The 21845-nt window shown below is 34.2% G+C and overlaps 1 long non-coding RNA gene across 1 annotated transcript in view; it reads left to right on the top strand.

Moving 5' to 3' along the window:
- The window catches only part of LOC134660850 (uncharacterized), a 251801-nt gene that overhangs the window by 91283 nt on the left and 138673 nt on the right, over nt 1-21845 (top strand). Inside the window, exon 2 of the long non-coding RNA XR_010097905.1 lies at nt 15152-15226. This is a non-coding gene — a long non-coding RNA (uncharacterized LOC134660850). The remainder of the gene's footprint in view (nt 1-15151; nt 15227-21845) is intronic.

Here is a 21845-nt window from a genome sequence, read left to right as displayed (position 1 = left end):
AATCTCAAAATCTCGTCAGAAAAAGGAGCGGACAATTTTATCGAAGTTAACATAAGAGCATTCATATGTGACTCGCCAGCAAGAGCTTTAGAGGTAAGCCAATCATCAATATAAAACATTTATTTTATTTTTCACATCTTTTATAGCCAATTAAGTTTATGAGTAATATATTACTTACAACATGGACAAATTTAAAGGAACCAACGCAAAAAAGGTTACATTACTGGATTACATCACCTAATATAATTTCAAAATGGTTACCTAATTGCCTAATTAAACTTTTTGTTGCGTTCCTCTAAATATGTCCCTGAGTGTACCTATATTTTAATTACTTATGTTCCTGTAAGTCCCCTTATTTAGTCGACATGCGAATTCGCTAATGCTTTCATTAAGAATGCTGACTACCTACATTGCGGCGCAAATGGAAACACTGGGTCGTAAGTCAACTGACGCAAAATTAAAATGTTATGATAGGTATTTAGTTATAAACTATTCCTATGTGATTTTGTACATAAGTACTTACATAAAACAACAGAATTATTGTTCATAATCCCGAAAAATCTGATGTCAATTTCAATTTTTCAAGCATCGGCGGCCTCTGGGGAAATTATTGTACAAGTATCTTATCGGTGTCTCCCTCAATATTCGTGTTTTACTTGAAAAAAGTAGATAATACTTGAGTTGCGAATACCTATAGGGGATGTTGGTAAAAACCTACAAATCAATAGTTATAAACCTAACCTAAACCTAAATATAGTCGTTTTTTTTTATCTCACACTTTGAAAGTGGGTTATTGTTTATCTCTTACCTACTTACGTTTCGAACTTAGGGTTGATAATCTTTAATAGAAAAAAACCGACTTCTCTAACTACTAGCCTAACCCACTTAACTTATACTTTATTTGGTAATATGTATACATTTCATGGTAATCATAGTGGTTTATTTATTTAGTTTAGGTATCATAGTGGTTTTTCAGGTCAAGCTCCGGGTCCGGGTCCGGATCCGAGTCCGGGTCCGAGTCCGAGTACGTGTCCGAGTCCGGAGTACGGGGCCCAGTCCAAGTCAAAATCGAAATTCAAAATCACAAAACGTGTACTATGCGTCGTTGAAGAGTTCTGTTCTGATTATTATCAGCAGTTCCACTTCATCAAATGTCACAGTTTTTAATGTAAATGCTTGATTTTCTGATGAAAATATATAAAATTCTATACGTACCTGTTTGGGAGGTTAGCGATTTTAGGTAGTCTCAGGAGCAGCAGACGGGGCTCTTCAATGTCTTCTTCTTATTTTGATTTTACAGAATTGTTTTATTTTTAAATTAAATAAAATAAAGAATTACAACTGGAATGTATGGCGACTTTATATAAAAATTGGCAAGAATCGCGAGAGCGGCTTGTGTGCCTTGCCGTGTAAGATGGTAAAGTGTTAGAGGCTGTCGCCGTGCCCCCGCGCGGCCGTGCTTGGAACTCCGCCTCTTCTTGGGATGCCCGCTAGATACTCACGCATAAAATCGCAGTACATCTTTTTGTAGTCCGGGAGCCGCTCGAGTTTGCGTTCTAATGATAAGAACCTACTCCTAGCTACATCGTAGGTATCGCCGAGCGCATCAGCTGATTCCTTTAGGGGTAAACGTACTAAAAAACGACCATCTTTATCGCGTTGCGTAGTCGAAGCGAACAGCTGTTCACAGGCGCGTTCGTCGTCAGTCAGTCCGTCTCCTATCTTAGGCACCTCCTCGAGCTCCCAAAACTGTCTTAATTGTGTGTCTAAAGTTTGCGTGAAATGACAAGTAGTCTTATTTGTTTTAATGCGTTTATTATTGATCGGACCCACGACGATCCAACCAAATTTAGTATCTTGTAAATAAATTCCCCATTCTGCGAGAGGAAATCGATCCTTATTTAACAAGCCCCAGAAATAATCACCGCCCAACAATATATCAATATCTGACGATTTGAAATAATTAGGGTCCGAGAGTTGAATATTATCTGGAATGCGAATGGAATGCGCGCTTAATGCTGCTGACGGCAGCGGTTCCGTTAAGACTGGGAGTACCATGCAATTGATGCGTGCATGGTAGTCACCTTTAATAGACTGTATGTTAAGCTGACACGAGTGTGTGGTTTGCGTGACTTGTTTGCTTAACCCTGAAATATTGTAAGTGGACTGTACCAAAGGCGTATTTAATTTATCTATGAAAGATTGCGTGACATAACTGTGTTCTGAGCCATTATCGAGAAAAACTCTAGCCCTATGTAATTTATTGTTGCTATCGGCAACATCTGCTATTACAGTAGATAACAAAACCGGTGTTAACAGCCGTGAGAGTGTGTGCGAATTAAGTGTAACAGTGTGATGAGTCGAGGTGGCGGGGACGGCGCTCGCCGGTGGCTTGTTGTTTACACTGCCAGCCGAAGCTGATGCACCGTCACTGTCACTACTCAGGCTATGAATCAAGCTATTATGTTTCTTCTGGCAGATCCTACACGGGCCAAAAAAGCAGTTGTCAACTGTGTGACCAACGCGAAGACAATTGTGACATAAAACAATCCTCATCCTCAATCAATTTAACTCTGATGGGAACAGTTAAATCTAGGAAACTATTACACGAATAAAGCGGATGATTAGCGTTGCACATTTGACAATTGCGAGGCGAAGTGCGTTTGAAACTGGATTTGTTTGTGTGTGACTGTGAAACCGTGGAGCTAGAAGCATAACTATGCGTTGCGTGTACATTGTGTGATTGCGACTGATTTGATGACTTTTTGTTGTCATGCGAATTTGAGTGCGTAATTTTGGAATGATTTGCCGCAATAGATTCCAACATATCTGCACGGTTTTGTAAAAAAGTAATCAAATCAGTTAGCTTAATTCGAGAGGTAGAATCCTGCCGATTAGAGTTGACTGAGCCCTTGTGTTCTTCCCACTCGCGCTCCGTAGCCGCGTCTAATTTTGTGACTATTAAATAGATGACTAACGTGTCCCAGGAGTCCGTAGGTTCTCCTAGGGTCTTCAGGGCACGAAGGGAACGTAGCACAGAGTCAATCAGCTTTCTAATCTGTGTAACCGATTCTTTGTTTAATGATTGCGTGTTGAAAAGTGACTTTACGTAGTTGTGTGTTAGTAACCTATGATTGTTGAAACGGTTTTCGAGAAGCTCCCACGCGGTCGTATAGTTCTCTGCTGAAAATTCCAAGGACTTAATTACTTGCAAAGCGGTGCCGGTTAAGGCTGCGCGTAGGTAATGAAACTTTTGTATGGCACCCAGGTCCTTAGAATCGTGTATCAGAGAAGTATACGTGTCCCTAAAACCTAACCAATGCTCGTACGAACCGTCGAAGGTGGGGAGTGATATTGTAGGTAATTTAACCTTATAGCCTACGGAATCTGCGCTGGCAGGGGCAGCGGCGCTGCCGTTAGCAACAGCGGGACTGTTGCCAACGTCAGCTAATTCGGACGCTGCGGCCACTGTCTGATAATATTGCCCCTCGAACTCTTCGCGGTATTCTAACTGTTTAAGGAGATCACTCGACTCTGCTAACTCCTCGATTCTAGTTTGAACGACATCGAAATCTTGATAATAACTCGCGGCATTATTAATACGTAATTGTAACTCAAATTTTTGTATATTCGTTAAATTAGCCTTATTAAGCGTAGCGACATATTTAGCGAACAACGTGAGTTTACCCTTGAGTGTGCCTCGTCTTTGCGTCAAGACACGCGGATCGTTTAAATCGACTGTTAAAGAAATTGGAGTCACTGATGCTTTAGGAGTAGCCATGGTGTGTGTGAGAGAATGTAAAGCACTTACAGTTTATTCCCGAAACTCGTTGTTGGCACGTAATGGCGGCCGTGCGCACCATGCGACACGTGCTCGACACTGGAAGGTTACAATATAGACACGGTATTAGCACAATGCCGATTGAAGGGAAGAAGGTGAAGAATGGATGACCTGACCGTTTCTTGCTGATCCTGGCGCTGGTTGATAGCTTCCGGCTCGGAGGTCCAATGTTTGGGAGGTTAGCGATTTTAGGTAGTCTCAGGAGCAGCAGACGGGGCTCTTCAATGTCTTCTTCTTATTTTGATTTTACAGAATTGTTTTATTTTTAAATTAAATTAAATAAAGAATTACAACTGGAATGTATGGCGACTTTATATAAAAATTGGCAAAAATCGCGAGAGCGGCTTGTGTGCCTTGCCGTGTAAGATGGTAAAGTGTTAGAGGCTGTCGCCGCGCCCCCGCGCGGCCGTGCTTTGAACTCCGCCTCTTCTTGGGATGCCCGCTAGATGGCGTCATGCTCGCGAACAGTACCTATGCCTTAAAGATTTGAGGAGTTCCCTCGATTCCTCATGGATCACATGTTCAGGACTTGAGATTGACATAAATGTCCTAACTTGCTTAAAAAACATAACGAAAAGGACAAATTGCCAAATGCGAGCTATGCGTCGTTGAAGAGTTCCGTTATAATCATCATCGGCAGTTCTACTTCATCAAATGCGACAGGTTTTAATGAAAATGCTCGATTTTCTGATGAAAATACAAAAATCTCTATACGCATACCTTAAAGATTGGAGGAGTTCCCTCGATTCCTCGTGGATCCCATCATCAGAACTCGAGCTTGACAAAAATGTGGCTTAAAAACTTAACTTGCTTAACAAACATAACGAAGAGGACAAATCGCCAAACGTGAACTATGCGTCGTTGAAGAGTTCTGTTCTGATCATTATCAGCACTTCCACTTCATCAAATGCCACTTTTTTGAATGTATATGCTTGATTTGTTAATAAAAACACAAAAATCACTATATGTATGCCTTTAAGATTTGAGAAGTTCCCTCGATTCCTCATGGATCTCATCATCAGAACTGGGTTTTGACAAAAACGGGACCAATCTGTATGCATATACATACAATCAAAAAAAAATTCCAAAATCGGTCCAGTAATGACGGAGATATGGAGTAACAAACATAAAAAATAAAAATAAAACATACAACCGAATTGATAACCTCCTCTTTTTAGATTTGGAAGTCGCCTTCTAATTAGAAATAGACGAAAACTACTACATTATAACTAAACTGAAGAAACTTGTAAACTCTTCTTGTCACTTGTAAATGAAGGAAAGGTGAATTAAGCAAAAAAGACGGCTTTAACAAAATGTACTTTTTTTTTTCTTTAAACTCTAACGACGAACTCTTCATATAGCTACCTGTAATCTATGTGTAATGAACCATTCTCTGTACTTCTTTTAAAATGTTGGCGAACTTCAAAATTAAATATCTACTAGGAAATCCTCACAACCATGGATGTGTGTAAAAGGAGGAAGGTGTGGCGCCAGGCGCGCGATCGTGAGCCATCAAATATAGGTTCCGGAACCTATGCTGAACTACCTAGTCGTACGGGTGACGCCAAGGTGTCAACATGGTCATCATTATCGACAAAATACCTATTGCCAAAAATGCCGTGTTGTACCTTTTTTCAGTGCTTCAATAGCTCGAAGCATAAAAACAAAGCTCACGGTATCACTTTACATTCGTCAGTAGGTACTATAACGGTAGGTAGGTAGGTATAACATTTTTATTTGTAAATAATTTTTAAAATTATGTTTGTTATTGAGTAAGAGAGATAGCTAAATAATGCATTAGTCTTTACCCATGTGAGAAACACGTTTATTCGAATGTCAAGACTGTCAAGTAGGCCTGCCCGCTTCATGCATTGTAGATTCAGTATTTACTTATTTAAATATTTAGGTACTTCTTTTGTTCTACCGATCCTGCGATGTATTTAAAATATGCGCGGAAATTACGTTGCTGAAAATAAATCGAATTATTTTGCACGTGAAAATGAAACAACTAAATTAAAAATCAATACCTTTTAATCGTTTGTAAATTCAGATATTTTATCAAACTTAAACGGCCATGCATTCGATCAACCGTGCAGCTTCATAAAATAAATAAGTAAAAAAATATGATAGGACTTTATTACACAAATTGACTAAGCCCCACGGTAAGCTCAAGAAAGCTTGTGTTGTGGGTACTCAGACAACTATATATACAAATACTTAAATACATAGAAAACAACCATGACTCAGGAACAAATATCTGTGCTATACACAAATAAATGCCCTTACTGGGATTCGAACCCAGGACCGCGGCTTCACAGGCAGGGTCACTACCCACTAGGCCAGACCGGTCGACGTTCATTAAATCACAGAATATTACTTTTACAAGCAATAGTTGACAAAATATTGTGACGTCAGGATACATTACCTATTGTTTATATTAATATTATAGGTAGATATTTTTAGTTAATTTAATATGTAGGTACTACGTTGCTGCTATACAACGTGTATGTGAGGTGTGCAATAAAGAGTATTGTATTGTATGTAATTTCTGTGTTTTATATTTTTATTATATTATTTTATTACTCTTTATGTTTAGATTAAGTTACTAATAACCTTATCGTTAAATACCCTTTCGGCCACTTTCGAAACCAAATTTTCGAAACCAGTAGAGAAAACGGAATTATTCGTCTTGTTTGGAAACATGGTTTCCTAAAAAGAAATCAAAGTCTGTTTTAGAAACTTCTACCGAATACGGAATGTCAAATCTGCTTTCGAAACCTCAAAAATACCAACTTTTTTGATATAAGGTATAAATAGCAAATGAGTTGGCGTCCTGTCAATATATTATACCTACAAATACAAACTCCTTAAATGGAAACAACTTCTTGGCCACTTACAACTTATAATTTACTATGACGTCTATGACAAGACGTCAACCTCATATCACTATTGATGAGTAGCGATCATTTAATCTTGAATAAGTTGATTATTTTGTTTAGTTGGAGCAACGGTCACTTTCGCTAAAGAAATCGTTCGGAAATGTCCTCAACCGTAATAGAATTTATTAATACAAAGAGGGGTGGTGTAGCAGCGTTGTACGGTGGTCGTAAATATCACAGAAAAAAAATATAGGTATGCTAATGGTAACGTAATGGGTCGTGCCCACAATCTTTCAAGCAACTTTATACTATTCATGGATATGACGATGAAACACAGTCAGTAGTGCCGTTGATTTTTGCAGTGCTTGAAAATAAAAAGACTGAAACGTACGCATTATTGTACAAATTAAAAGACAGTTTCCATTATGGTCTCCCGAAAAAGTGACATTAGACTTCGAGAAAGCGGCGATTAAAGGCATTAAAATTTTTGAATAATTTTACGGTTTAGACTGACTTGTTTTAAGTCACTCGCGCGACATGTCACACATGCATGCATGTGTGACATGTGCGCGACTAAAAACAAGTGAGTCTAAACCGTAAAATTATTCAATGTTAGTATGTCTCACAACAGTTTAAATTCGAAGTCTTCAGCACAATTAAAATAAAGTTGTGCTACTACCATTTTAATAGGTGTTTGTTTAAGAAAGCAAAAAAAAAATTCGCCAGTAAAAAAAGACACGTAGCACGTTATTTGAATATAAAAAATATATTGGATTGTTTTCTTTTTTATTATTATTTTATAAGAAGTAGGTATATTATTTATTTTTAGAATAAAGCCTTGCAATTAAAGTCCCAAAGTTTGAGGCAACCTGTATTTTGGTAACGTGTGCATGTCGGTATGACATGACTTACGTCATAAATATAAAAATCTATATATATTGAAGTATTTGACGTTTATCAGCGTCAGTAAGTCGTGCCATTGATTAACTGTAAAACTGTTTTCATGATGAGTGGTGAAATTCCAGCTCCCCTAGAAAACGAAACCGCAGTGCCACTTCGGAGAACGCCTGAGTGGAATACATGTATATCCCATCAAAACATTACATGTAAAAAGGTGCAAGTCTCGCAACGCTATTACTACAAAAAAGTTTTGAGATGTAATGTGAAACCAAGCCGGTTATTTTAATCAGTGCCAGGGGGTGTTAAAACCGTATCAATAAGATATCTTTAATTTGTAATAGGTACGTATAATGACTTGGCCATCGCACGGCTGCATCGCGACAAAAGGATCATCGTCACCTATTAAAAAAATTCTAATTGAACATAATGCTAGCGCTAATTGCAGTTTGAGCATTACATATATTTACGAGTACGGTACGAGTAAAACATTATGTGCGATTGCCAAGTCATTATATGTATTACAAATTAATAGTACATTATTGTCGAGGTTCGGAAGTAGCTACTTGCTGGCTGAGGATTCGTTTTAAACGGACGACCTTGGGAGTCCGTTTAATTGAATCCGAAGCCAGCAAGTAGCCTTCCAACCGAGTCATATATAGTGCTTTTCTCAAAAATGGTGCAAGAAATAGAAATATTTTACGTAAGCAACGTTCTAATTTTTACATAAACAAGTAAAACCATTAAAAAGATTTGGTTGCCGCCTTTAAAAAAAAAGAAGTGTATTTTCTGCTGAAAATACGCCAACCTATTTGAGACACCTAAATAGTCGTGGTACCAACATTAAGCCTGTAACAGACTATCGCATCGCACCGCGACCTTGGAGCGTCGCACTCATAAGTGAGAGCGAGAAACAGATATCTCTTTCTTCGATATAACTTGAGCAATTGACGAGATAAAGGTAAGCTTTTTCTTGTGTTCTAATCTACAACTCATGCTCTTTCTTATTGTATTATTATTTTGTACCTAAGCTATGTGTAGACGTAGTAATCGATTAAAATGTAATTGAAGTCATATTTCGGCCATCTTGTTCCTATACTTCGCCTGCCCCTAGGGTTGTCAATCCAAGTGTTTGTGTATATTTAAAATTTCGTATTAGTTGGTTGTCATTCAAACCTCGATGCAAAAATTGGGATTTTACAAGCTTGACGTGGCGTGTATGTCTGTATGTTTGTCCGTGGCACCGTAGCTCTTAAACGGGTGAACTGGTTTGAGTTGGTTTTATCATTATTTTCTTTAATAATTTTACATGTCAGATTAGGTTGTTTATAATATTAATATGAAGATAAATTTAAAAAACAAGTATTTTTATTACTCCTAAACCATTACCCTTTGTTTTTTTGCTGTTGAGTAAGTTAACGTGATTTTTGACAACCCTATCGAAAAAACAGTAAATGTATGAAACTAGCTTCAGATCGTTACCTGACTTCGCCTACCACGGTTATTTTTAAAAATATGATCATTTGACGGCCCGGCGGTAGGTAGGCAAAGACAGGGCATTTTACCTATACTTCGCCTACTACCTTTGGAGTCCAATTGTAGCCATTCTACAGGGAAATTTAGACCTTTAGTTAGCTAAAACTATAGCCCTACATAGATTAATTCGTTTTTTGATCTTAAAATGCCAAAATACCTGCACATCAGTGAGAAATTTTCAAAAAAATGCCAAAACCCAGGCGAAGTCAGGGGGTTTTACGGTACGTATAATCGGCTCAGTTTTAATAAAACAGCTTAGTAAGTAGGGATCTAATACGAAAACTTACCGCTATAATATATGTTCACCGAGTTGGGAAGTTTCTAGTAAAATACGAAATAAAGATATCAACCAACTGACCGGAAAATACGAGCGATTTTATGATTCTGTTTACGGCCAAACGTACGAGAAAGTTAGTTATATTTGCGTATATATTTTAACAGTTATCGTTTTTTATGCTTAAAATATATATTAAGTGTATCAAGACTTATTCCAATGAACATTGCGTATGCGGTAAACGATCTATATGGATGTGTGGCGTGACGAGAATGGATAGTATAAGGAATGAGTATAGGAAGAGCGGCACCACCCAACACAGGCATTTTTGCTTACCGGATGGCTCCATCACTTTATATAATAAACGAAGTTGTGTCTTACGTAAAAAAAAATATATGTAAGCCTGAAATTTGCACCCATAACCATTGATGTAGAATAAAGAACTGGATACCCAATCAGCCGCAAAAAATGGCCCCGCAAAAGTAACGTGAAAACAGATCACGCGTTACTTTTTCGTTTAGTCTTGTTTGGAACGCTCAAATGTGAAGTTGTCAAAAATGACGAAATGTGCAGTAAAAATATGCAAAAATAACAACGATAAAAAAAGGAAAAAGGATGGAATTTATTTCTTTCGGTTAGTTCTTTTGATAGCATTACAGAATTTATGTAATCTGGTGGTAATTTCACGGTTTTGAATAAATTATTTTGTTAGTACCAAAGAATCCCTGTCAAGGAACAAAAATCCAATGAGTCGATGTGAGGTCTATATTTTTTTAAATTTTTATATAGAATTCATAAGGAATATTATTATGTTTAAATTCAAGATTTCCAAGAAAACCTATGCGACGTGCAGAGTGGACTGCTATTATAGCAAGAGATAGGGGTGATGCACTTTTTAAGCCATTCAAAACGGCACTTGTGTGTTCGGCCCATTTCCCTGTTTCTGACATATACACCACCAATAAGGGCCTACATCGACTAACTGCAAATGCTAAACCTGTCTTAAAGGTAAGTCAGTTCATTTTAAACTGCATTCTTAAATTTATTTTAATGTATAGGTCATATATAGAGTCTGGCTAACCAAAAATTGTTGACAGATATTTCGTTGTTGTATCACTAATTGTCTATGATTTTAAAAAAGAGCTAAAAGTCAGTTGTCAATTTATATCATTCATTCAAATTGTTTGCGGTTTATATGGGGTTTATTTTAAATATTTTTTATAATTTTAATACTGAGTGAGGTCCGCAAACTATTATTTAAGCTCGTAAATCATTACGACAATGTGCGAAGTCGTGTAGCGTTGCATAACGAAAAACAATGCGAAAAACTGCAATGTTTACAAGTCCTACACAAATGTAAACAAATTATGAGGTTGGTGCTCTATAAATATTTTGATACTTAGCATTTAGCATATTTGGCATAGTACTTATGTAATTTTTTGGTGATGGATTTATATTACGGTATTATCGAGCTAGGTCTTATTTACACTACATTTCATTTTTCGCCTTGTTACAATGGTATATGGTGAGAAAGTGTTAACATGTGTTTATCGTTGTGTGTACTTTACATATTGGTAGAAATTATTTGAGCTGACTTTGAGTGCACGTCAACGTATATTTAACTTATATTCTTAGGTACCTTACGTGAGCACAGAAAATCAAAAATATTTTCTAGTATCATAACTAATAACTCCTACTACACAAAGTGTGACCAGCCTAAGATTTTTTTGAATTTCCCGCCAAACATTCGTTAATATTTCAGTAGCCAGACTCTAGTTTAGTTAAATACTTTAAATAAAACCGGCCAAGTGCGAGTCGGACTCGCGTTCCACGGGTTCCGTACATTAAGTCCGACTCACGCTTGACTGCACATTTCTAATAGGTTTTTCCTGTCATCTATAGGTAAAGAACTATTTTGTGTATTTTTTTCATAATTTTAGACCCAGTAGTTTCGGAGATAAGAGGGGGGGGGGGGGTCATTTTTTGCCTATTTTCTTGAATAACTGCTAAACTATATATTCTAAAAAAATAAAAAATAAATTAGATTCTTACAATGAGCTCTTTCATTTGATATGTAACACGATATAGTTTGAAAAACTTTATTTTTTAATTTTATTATTTACCCCCCAAAAATGGCCTCCATATTTAAAATTCATTTATTTACGTTACACGTCCATCTTTGGGTCACAAACTTACATATGTGTGCCAAATTTCAACTTGATTGGTCCAATAGTTTCGGAGAAAATAGGCTGTGACAGACGGACGGACAGACAGACACACGAGTGATCCTTTAAGGGTTCCCGATAAAATTAAACCATACCAAGAACCTGTGTACGTTAGTTATAATGAGTAATAACCGCGATAGTTTAAGGAAGAATATAAATTTGTTTTATTTCTTATTTTGATTTTTCTGTAAAATTATATTAAAGTATACCAAAGCGACTCCATTCGTTCATTATTTTAGTTTGACGTAAATACAATGGTCACGTTACGTTAGTGCCATCGGACTAAATTTTTTAACAGTGTTGGTACCTCTGTTTGCAAATTTGACACTTAATGCTTACGACATTAAGCTCTTTTATGTACGAAACATTTATCTTGACTCAAAATTTACGTAAGCGTTTTTATCATCAATGCAAATGGTGCGAAACGTCATTGGGATCCACATTTGTTGACGTTTTTGTTCTGCTTTGTGTGTCTATTTCTTTTATATTAAGTCAGTGCCCATAACAGAAAAAGTAAGGGTGAATCGCCTAGCGTGGCACGGGCATGTGATGCGGAGGGATGAAAGTCATGTGACGAGAAAGGTATTACAAATGAATGTGGAGGGAGGAAACAGGGAAAGGAAAGGAAAGCTGAGGAAAAGGTGGATGGACTGTGTGAGAGATGATATGAAACGAACGCAAGTGAGTGAAGAGATGACGGCCGACAGAGAGGTATGGAAGAAAAAGACATGCTGCGCCGACCCCAAGTGAATGAGATAAGGGCAAGCGAATGATGATGATGATTAAGGGCGGTAAACAAAAATTTACGAACGAGTTTAATTTGAAGACTTCTGCCAAATTTCGTAAGTACATTATTACAGCCCGTTCGAAATTTAGGATTTGAGGATCGTATCGCCTACGTGTAATAACACTTTTTACGAGTACCTAAGTGTTATAAAAAATTGTTTTTTTCGGTCCATTTTAGGCAAAGGCCTGCTCCATCGGCATGCCATACATTCCTTGGTCAATACTTTCCAAAAACAGTTTTTATTAGGTTGTATTTTTAGCGTGCCCGTTTGTGAATTTGTTTGTCTTTCTTTCTAGAGTCCGTCTAAACTAACTTGGCACCGACTTAAACAGAACAAAGGGCGGTTTTACACTTTATAAACGTCATATTTTCATAGAGATTTTATATGAATGATGACATTGCCATACTTTGTCATTGCAAAGTCGTGCAGAATTAACTTGGTACGACTTTAAGTGATTAGAAGAAATATATATGGTACCGCTTCCATATGATGATGATATTTTATTCGAGTTGAAATAATTATTACAGTGACAATACTTAATCTGAGCAGATCCAAAGGAAATATAAAATGCATAGAATAATATTTAACATTAGAACTCCTCTCTTTGGTAGGTACCTTAACATACATAACTTCTTAATTCTGCCTCAATGGATCCTTTGTACCTATAGATAGTTTTGTTACTTATTGTAGTTAAAATATTTCTACCGCAATCCTTATTTTGAATACCTATAACCTATGCTAAAAATATTTTTAATTTTTTATACTGTTTTCATGAAACGGTTTATTTATTTAAAATAAACGATGATGTAATTGAGCCGCAATTCAGTGATTGCTGTTGGTTTTCATTAAAAACTGCACACATTTCGCGTGTGATATCACTAACTAACCAATAAAACAAGAATTAAATTAAATTTTACCTATATTATTCAGTAGTAACTAGTAAACAGACAGTCCATATCATACTTACAATTATGTAGGGTCACTTGTCGAACATTGAAACAATCGTACACAGTGAAACTTTGCGATATCTCGGATATCTAGGTGTTATCAGCTAGTGCCGTCTGTCAAGCAAGGGCAGGCCAATACGCGAGCGCGCCTCGGAGAAGGAGCACGTTGCTACGAGCGTTATTGTGAATTCGTGCGACAAAAGTAATATTTTTCATTTATGTTTCGCAATTTTTTACCAAGATATAGAGTCCAGTTTGGCGTTATTTAATTTTTTGTTGTGTTCTATATGTATTAAAGTTACTTTGGAGCTATATATTTTTAAATTTCTTTCACTCTTTGGTGCAGTTTTTTATAATTGTTTAAAAAAACACCCCCTAGTCTCACAATGAAACATTTTTATGTAGTAAACAATGAAACATGATGTTCACTGAACAACCAGTATTAGTACACAATGAAACAAACTCATTATTTTTTTAAATAATTAAAGACTATGTGCGAAATTTGTGAAACTAAAATACCATGAAAATTGATAATAATTTGTCTATCATATGACAAAATATAAGATACTTAACTTTAGAAAATGGCTGAGATAGGATAGTTTATATGTTGAATGTTTAATTGATGGCAAGGTTAAGGTCACATGTCTTACATTGAAACAGTCGTTTATAAACACTATGTTGCAAGAAAGTGTATAATATCAAGCATGGAGATGCTTAAAACCCTCCCGCGTCCACCTAGTTGGCAATCATGCTCCGTGGACATAAAAGGCTCCTTTCTCGCAGCATGCCGTAAGTGCCGACCAGATTTTCGATTCACAATGAAACTTAGGTGCGCGTACAATGAAACAAGTCTTTCGTTTTTAGATATTTCAGCAATCTTATAACGATTCCATATTTCGGAAACCTTTTAAATAACAAATTTCAGCCTACCACTATTTTCTCCTTCCCTTTCTCATTAATTGATTGAAAGGATGTATGTATTAATGTAACTTATTTATTACAACGTTTCAATGTTTATTAAGGATGTTTCATGGTAGACTATATATATTACATCTGTTTCATTGTAAAAATTTGAGTGATTCATTGAAAACATGCACAAGTACACAATCAAACAAAACTTATTTTTCAAAAAAAGCTTTATAATACAGAAACTGTTAAAAATAAGTAGAAACCAAGAACGCCATATGATAGCCAAATAATTTTTTTATCTTCATACGAAATATCACACTCATAACTTTAAAAACACCAGAGATAGGAAGGCTTGAACTTTTAGTGTTTCATTGATCAACAACTTACCCTACCTATTATATAGTTATTGTTCGTAATGATGGTGTGGCTAATGGACTAATTTTATCGTAAAAAATAAGTGTTTGTGCCTTCACTTGTTCACTTGTTCTGTTATTTTTATTTATTATCTTGAATTTAATGTTCAGAGAAAGATTAAGTATTCGTCTGTGTTCGCTTTTTTACTGAAGTTTGAGGTAAAAACTGAATTTTGAAGGCAGTCCCGAAAGTACCGAAATCACCGGGAAATCCCGGTTACACTTTTGGGTGCCAACGAAAACCCCGGTTAGCCTCTCATTAAAAATATTTTACTTGATATCATGTATATACGAGCAACTTCACTCTACCTCAGATTAATATTGTTAATATCTGTGTCGGACCGTTTTGCTTTTTTTGATATTTTTGTTTTTTAAGGCGCTAGAGCCCTTCAAAAGCGGCCAAGTGCGAGTCGGACTCGCCCATGATGGGTTCCGTATTTAGGGGATTTATGACGTATTAAAAAAAAAACTACTTACTAGATCTCGTTCAAACCAATTTTCGTTGGAAGTTTGCATGGTAATGTACATCATATATTTTTTTAGTTTTACCATTCTCTTATTTTAGAAGTTACAGGGGGGGGGGACACATTTTACCACTTTGGAAGTGTCTCTCGCGCAAACTATTAGGTTTTGAAAAAAAATATATTAGAAACCTCAATATCATTTTTGAAGACCTATCCATATACCCCACACGTATGGGTTTGATAAAAAAAAATTTAAAGTTTCAGTTCTAAGCAAGGACCGGAAAACCCCTCTTTACGCTTAATCCTATCCATTCGGTAACCCAATCAATTCGGTTACCGTATCATTCGGTAACCCTATCATACTGTTACCTGATTGTAACGGTAAGCTTATTGAAACGGTAACCTTAACCTTTAACCGAGTTAATCTCAAAACCCCATCGCGTTAGGGTTTTTGTTAGGGGTTTTTAACCGGTTTTTATTCAGTTATGGTAACCTTTATTATCGGTTGCTTATTGGTTTGCTACATTCGTATTTAGTGATGTGCCATCAGTCAAATACCTACTAAAAGAAATAGTTAATTTATTAATAGAACTAATAGTTTATTTTGTTATTTTTTTAATTTTTTTTTAATTTTGCTTATTTTAATGTTTTTGTTTATTTTAATGGTTTTGTTTATTTTACTTATTTTGTTTATTTTACTTATTTCATTTATTTTATTTGTTATTAATTTTGTTAATTTTATTTATATAATTTATTTTGATTATTTTGTATATTTTTTTATTTTTTATTATTTTCTATATTTTATTTATTTTATATAATTTATTTATTTTATTTCTTTTATTTATTTTATTTCTTTTATTTATTTAATTTCTTTTATTTATTTAAGATCTATTATTTATTTTATTTATTAATTTTTATTTTTTATTTTTTATTATTTTTTATATTTTATTTATTTTATATAATTTATTTATTTTATTTCTTTTATTTATTTATTTTCTTTTATTTATTTAATTTCTTTTATTTATTTTATTTATTTTTATTTATTTTATTTCTTTTATTTATTTAATATCTTTTATTTATTTTATTTATTTTATTTACTTTATTTACTTTATTTATTTTATTTACTTTATTTACTTTATTTACTTTATTTACTTTATTTACTTTATTTACTTTAATTACTTTATTTACTTTATTTACGTTATTTACTTTATTTACTTTATTTATATATATACTTTATTTACTTTATTTACTTTAACTACTTTATTTACTTTATTTACTTTATTTATTTTATTTATTTTTGTTTATTTTATTTATCTTATTTATTTTATTAGGATAAAGTTCATTTATTTAACTTAAAAGGTAATAATAAAAAAAACATTACAACTAACTATGAATTAAAAATTTAAAACCTAAACTAAAATTAAAATAAACGTACTTAAAAATTAAACTAATACTTATAATATTATATAAAAACTAAAATGCAATACTAATAAAATAGATGAAAATAATATAATTTACTTTATTTGTTTTATTTATTTTATTTGTTTTATCTATTTTATTTGTTTTATTTATTTTAGAAACTTACAAAATTAAAAGTAGTAGTAACTACAAAAGTTAAATTAATTCAGAATAACATTCTAATTGAATAAAACGTTAATCCTACATCTGGAATAAATATTCCGTTTTGTCTTTTTCATTTAAAATAAAAGTGTCATGATTTATTCACTTTCATTTTATTCTAAAATAACGAGTGCAAGAATTATTCTTATTCAAATCGATTGGAATAAGAATGAAATTTCTGTTTTTATTCTTATTCTTATTCAAGTTATTTTTTGCCCAACTCTGCTCTAGATTACTCTCGTGTTGTTGAAGGTGACTATTGAACAAAATCTGCAAAATATCTTTCATGTATGAAGTCAATTATTTGTACTTCCTAGTACCTAATAACATGAAGATAATAAATATACCTACACAGGCGAAGCAACATGCGTATTTAAATCGAAACGCTGCGCTCCGCTGGCACGCGCTACAACGCAAGTGCACCGAATGTTTAAAGGTCGTGGTATTTTCTATTGTATTAGGATATTTAGTATTAAGCAGAATGCGGTGAGAGTCATAGTGACAACAATAAAGCCTTATTATTGTACTACACTACAGTATTGTTATCAGTGCTCTGCCGTGTCATGACTAATTGATGTAATTGTAGATACATGAGTTAGTGGTAACAAGGTTAAATGGCATTTCTTTGGTCATATTATACGTCATATTATATGCAGTACAATAGTGATGGGTAGGACATCAATTTAAAATGAGTTTGTATGAGTACCTCATTTTCTAAAATGAGGTGTTACAATGTCTTACTTCAAATGAGGTGAGGTACTAGCATATTTTCAGCGTCGACTATTCCATTAATTCCAACGGCGACAAAAATATTTAATGTACATATTTATGTATTCATCACTTCCTTTATAAATAAATAAATAGTAACATTTAATTAGAGTGCAATTCTGGAGGTTAAGAATAGAACTTTTAGGAGAAAGATAATTTTAGAATCAAGTAAAATGAATAGAGGAGTGAAGTAAGACATTTTTGCGGTACGAAGTACTGCGACAAATTAACAAAATGAGTGGTACAAATGAGGTGCCTCACGAGTGACCGACTCAACACTACAGTACAATGTATATAGATAGTAAAATGAATTTCACCCCTCTTTTCAATGGTCGGATTGATTTGAATTTTTTGAAGCCTTCGAAACGGTGATGATAATTTTATAATGAAGCTACATAGAAAGTAAACTGCGAAATTATAATTATGATGGTTCAATGTATATTTCTTTGCGTATTAAGTATGTATTTTGTTTATTATTCCTATCAGCCTTGAGGTCTTACGTATGCTATCTCTTTCACACCTACGGAAAGTGAATGACATAGTAAATTACTGCAGGTAAGAAAAGAGTCCTACGCTTATAAACTATAATTAAATAGATTTGCAGAAAGTTGCAGGCGTGTTTCCACTTGAGACCGTCATTTATTACTCATTGGCAATAACAATAGGATTAAGTCGTGGCGTGGTGAATTCTTTGTCAGCATTTGCTAAACACGTGCGGCAAGCGTTGTGTCAAACGATATTATACATTTAGATTTATATTTAGATGGAAATTAACAGGTACGTATAATTTATACGTACCTGTTAATTTCCATCTAAATAATAAATGCAAATTTTAAATATCAGAAGAGCTTTTAAAAACACCATAAGTCTTGGTAGTAACTCGGATACTGAAACCACATACTATAGTTCATTTTTTTTAGCATTAGAAATAAGGTAAACAATCTTGATGTCTCTTTTTTAATTGAAAAGCACATTTTAAAAATAAGTTACGGTAAATATGTAACAATTATGAATCTAATACGATCTTTTATAGTCTTCTGCTTTCATAAGTAATAGTTATGGTTTTTAAAAAGTGTTTTTCAATTAAAAGACATGTCAAAATCGCTTACCTTCTTTCAAGTTCTTTCTAATGCTAAAAAAACGAACTATAAACATAATTCGAAAACAGAAAAAAATCATGAGTATTTTCCCCATTTGTTCCTGCCCAACGTGATCGCCGCGATACATGAGGCGGGGACATATGGGAATGATTCAAATGAAGCGCCTGTTCCCATCTGTGCCCGGCGGGGAGAAATAGGAATACACCATATCGAGCCATTTCTTATCCTACCTTTAAAAACATCTTTTTTAGGGTTCCGTACCCAAAGGGTATAAACGGGACCCTATTATGTACTAAGACTCCTCTGTCCGTCTGTCTGTCACCAGGCTGTATCTCATGAACCGTGATAGCTAGGCAGTTGAAATTTTCACAAATAATTTATGTTGCTGCTATTACAACAAATACTAAAAACAGCATATAATAAATATCTAAGTGGGGCTCCCATACAACAAACGTGATTTATTTGCTGGTTTTTGCGTAATGGTGCGGAACCCTTCCTGCGCGAGTCAGACTCGCACTTGGCCGGTTTTTTATTTTTTACATTAATTTAGGCACAGTGAGCCATTGAAGAGTTTCGCTATCCACCATCCGTTCAGAGCAGCTGAATTGTACCTGATGATTTAGTTATCACATTAAAATAGATACGGGTATCGTCCAATACCAAGACTATGCGGCAGTAAATTAAATTTGTAAGATTTTATTGCATAAAATCAGGTATAAATTAGTCAAGAAACATAGTAGTTTCTTGTCTAATTTACTTCTATCTATACGTAACGCCTATACGGCACCCAGACCTCGTACATGTTTAATCCAGGAATATTATTTAGAATATAAAATCATGATTATATTTATTTGATTAAGAATGAGATTATTCTTATTCAATTATTTACTTATGCTTAACGTAAAATGTATCCACGAATGTCGTGTCGGTACAAACCCGATAGGGTTTCACGGCACTTTTCTGTTTGATTTATTATAAGATTTTAGTATAGAATAAATAAAAATAAATTTTTTTTTTCACATACGAATTATTTCCGATCAAAATTATTTGAATAATTTTGACGGGAATAAAATCAACATGATTTTATTCTTAGGGATTCTTATTTAAATAATGATTTTATTCTTGAATGCCCAACACTGCTTACTAAGTATGTATGTATCTATTTAATTTAATCAAAACTATTTCAACTACCAATGTTATAGATACCCAATGAATATGTATAATGAATTCTGGTATTAATGAAAGATTTGTAGTATTAAAATAAGTTTATAATTGCTATAGATATATATTTTCTGATCGCTGCATTAAGGGGTACAAGGTAAATTACGACTTTTAGCTCATACAACTCACCCCATCTGAAAACATTTTAAACTAAAGTCTATTTTTTATTCGGTAGACTAAAATGACATTTCATAGTATGAACATCATGTGTCATTTCATTTCATACTATGAAATGTCATTTTAGTCTACCGAATAAAAAAATAGACTTTAATTGCTTATTATAAAATAAGCTCATAATAACTAGTACATATGTCATTTGTTAACAATGGTAAAATATCTACCACAATCCGCTAGCGCATGTATCTTTATCACAAAGTGATTTTTTTTAAATCACTTAAGATAAATTATACCTAACTAGGTACCAGTAAAATTACTAGTTAGGTGAATTTTTTTCTTTAAATCAGTCTTTAATCTGTAGGTACCAAGTGTGAACCCGAAAATAAAAATAATAATCTAAGTAGCATAAAATATAACTAAATAATAGCAGATATTACTAGGATATGATGTTGTTTACTTGCAATCCCTTTTCTAAAAATTTCTAAACTAGAATTGCTCCGAAATTAACAAAAACAATAGGAACACACAGGTATAAAGATAAACAAAGGAATGGCCGCGCTGCGGCTGTCGCTCACTTATGTTTTCAATTTTAGCTTAAGGACTCAAAGTACAATATTGTTTGAATTGACAATAAGCGAAGTTACCGGCAAAAAAACTTGTTTGTGCTGGAGGCTTCATAGACCGCCCATGCCAACCACGGTTATTCAATAATAAGTTGAATTTAAGTCTGCGTAAAGTTTACAATCGTTTGAACTAGTTCAAAACCTTATTATGAGGTAACAGAATAGACTGGGTTTTTATTTCGGTTACCGGTAACAGGGGTTAACTCGATCTGATACGGTTACCGAATCAAAGTGTTACCTTATCAGACGGTTACCGTTATGGTAGGGGTTTTTATAACCACTTCTAAAATAACCCTATGAAAAACCCCGGTTAAGGTAACCGGTTCCGGTCCCTGGTTCTAAGTATAGGGAACCCCCAAAATTTATTGTTTTTTTTTCTATTTTTGTGTGAAAATCTTAATGCGGTTCACAGAATACATCTACTTACCAAGTTTCAACAGTATAGTTCTTATAGTTTCGGAAAAAAGTGGCTGTGACATACGGACGGACAGACAGACGGACAGACAGACATGACGAATCTATAAGGGTTCCGTTTTTTGCCATTTGGCTACGGAACCCTAAAAATGGCCAAAATGGCCTAATTGACTATGCCGCAATGAGAGGCGTGGTAAGGTAAACGCAGCTATTAACGACCCCTCGAAAAACTGCAGGTATTACCGATCTATTTAGGTAATTAGATGTATTTTCGATACCAGAACCATTTCAGCGGTAAGAAGGTAGACTTCTACAAGCGTTTGTTCCTTGGGTATCGGGTAGGTTATAGTAGTTTATGCAACAGTGATATAATAAGGGATTCTTAAAATTCAAGGGTCGAAGTTACAAAACGAGACGTAGTCGAGTTTTGTAAAAAAAGACCCGAGAATTTTAAGAACCAATTATGAGCTGTTGCATACATTACTTTTTCTATGACAGCTGCAGCAAAAAAAAAGAGTTATTATTAAAAAAAAAGAGTTATTATTTAAAAAAAATTGAGTTATTATTTAAAAAAAAAGAGTTATTATTGTAAATGAAAACATACCTCTTTCAATCAAGATGATCGGAACTTGTATCTTTAAAAAAAATAAAGCAGTTGTATTATACTCATAAGATGACTGCTAGCAGTCATCTTATGAGCCTATAGACAAATCATTCAAATGACATTGCTTTAGATATCACTGTCAGTCATTTAATTGACAAATTTAAGTGCTGGAGTAGAAAAAGTATATTTGAGGGCAACCTGTATA

Source organism: Cydia amplana, chromosome Z, assembly GCF_948474715.1.
Source record: "Cydia amplana chromosome Z, ilCydAmpl1.1, whole genome shotgun sequence".
Taxonomy (NCBI): domain Eukaryota; kingdom Metazoa; phylum Arthropoda; class Insecta; order Lepidoptera; family Tortricidae; genus Cydia; species Cydia amplana.
This window is presented reverse-complemented; position numbering and strand designations above follow the sequence as displayed.